Raw genomic sequence first — 1,257 nt, 5'->3', positions numbered from 1 at the left:
CGTAGATCGAGCATGGCAGCCATGGCGGCAGCCATGGCGTCACAGACGGCGGGCTCAGGTGCGTCCCTCCACTCAATCTCCTCCACCTCCTCCTCCTCACAACCCTCCCTCACTTCCTCACCTCGTGTTCTATCCCTCCCAGATCCAGGACGTCGTCCTTGCTCGAGCACCGGGACACCATGGGCGGGGTGCCCCTTGGAGCCGGCACAGGCTAGGGAGAGACACCATGGGCAGGATGCCCCTCGTCCGCACCTTCCCTGCCCTGCTCAGGTTTGCTCCCCTCGAATTCTCCCCTGCATCTGCAGTGCGATCTGATTAGTTCACCATGCAATTTTGAAGTTCATCCCATTGCGAATCCATGCCATTCCGTTAATAGTAGCCTAGTAGTAGGATGCTTGTGTAGTTTTTTCAGAGTTCTTGATCCCTGAACCATGATGTTTGTGTGTTTGTGTCGAACATGATGACATTGCTTTCTCTTCAAGTTGAAGCAGAGATTGTTTGACCGGTTGGTGTAGGCAGGCAGAAAAGTGTTACAGCTTGGTAGTTGGTTCGGGCCTTTTTGTCCTTGTGCTCAGATCTACATGACTTTCTTTTTGTTCAAGCAGCTACTTTATATGGCAATCGTGATTTGGTAGGTATAACAATTAATTTACTATGATGCGGCCCAATAGCGTAGTAGGTCCTACACTGGATCTAGTGATCCTGATGCCTGAAATGGTTCTTTTTTGTGTATCTAATCTACCGTGTCGGCGCTATTGATCTGAATGCTGAAATTATTGATCTGAATGCTGAAACATTATGCTCAAACGGAAGATAGATCTTGCCGATCTGAATGATCAAGTAGCACAACTCACTGTTTGATGTCTTCCTTCGGTAGCACTCCGATTTATCGGCTTGGACTCGGACCAGTGCTCTAGTTTATGCCATGCCGGTGGTGCATCAAAGTGTTCTCCATTCAACTGACAGTTTAGCTATTGCTAATTGGATCAATGTGGCATCTGCAGGACGCGGCCACGTGGCAAGGTTCATTTGGTACAGCAGCAGAACAAGGAGCTGCATCTTCAAGGTTAGCAGCAGCAGCAGCTACATGGATGCAAGGACGCCACCATGGATGAAAGAGAAGCTCAATTTGGTAGCCCCCCTCTCTCTGAACGCAATATTTTGATGTTTCATGTTCAGTACACACCTTGCTCCTATTGCTGAAATGTAAACTTATTTCTATCAAAAACTGGCAAGCATTACTTCTTGTTCCATTGG

The sequence above is a fragment of the Triticum aestivum genome, chromosome 3B (assembly GCF_018294505.1).
Source record: "Triticum aestivum cultivar Chinese Spring chromosome 3B, IWGSC CS RefSeq v2.1, whole genome shotgun sequence".
Lineage (NCBI taxonomy): Eukaryota > Viridiplantae > Streptophyta > Magnoliopsida > Poales > Poaceae > Triticum > Triticum aestivum.
This window is presented reverse-complemented; position numbering follows the sequence as displayed.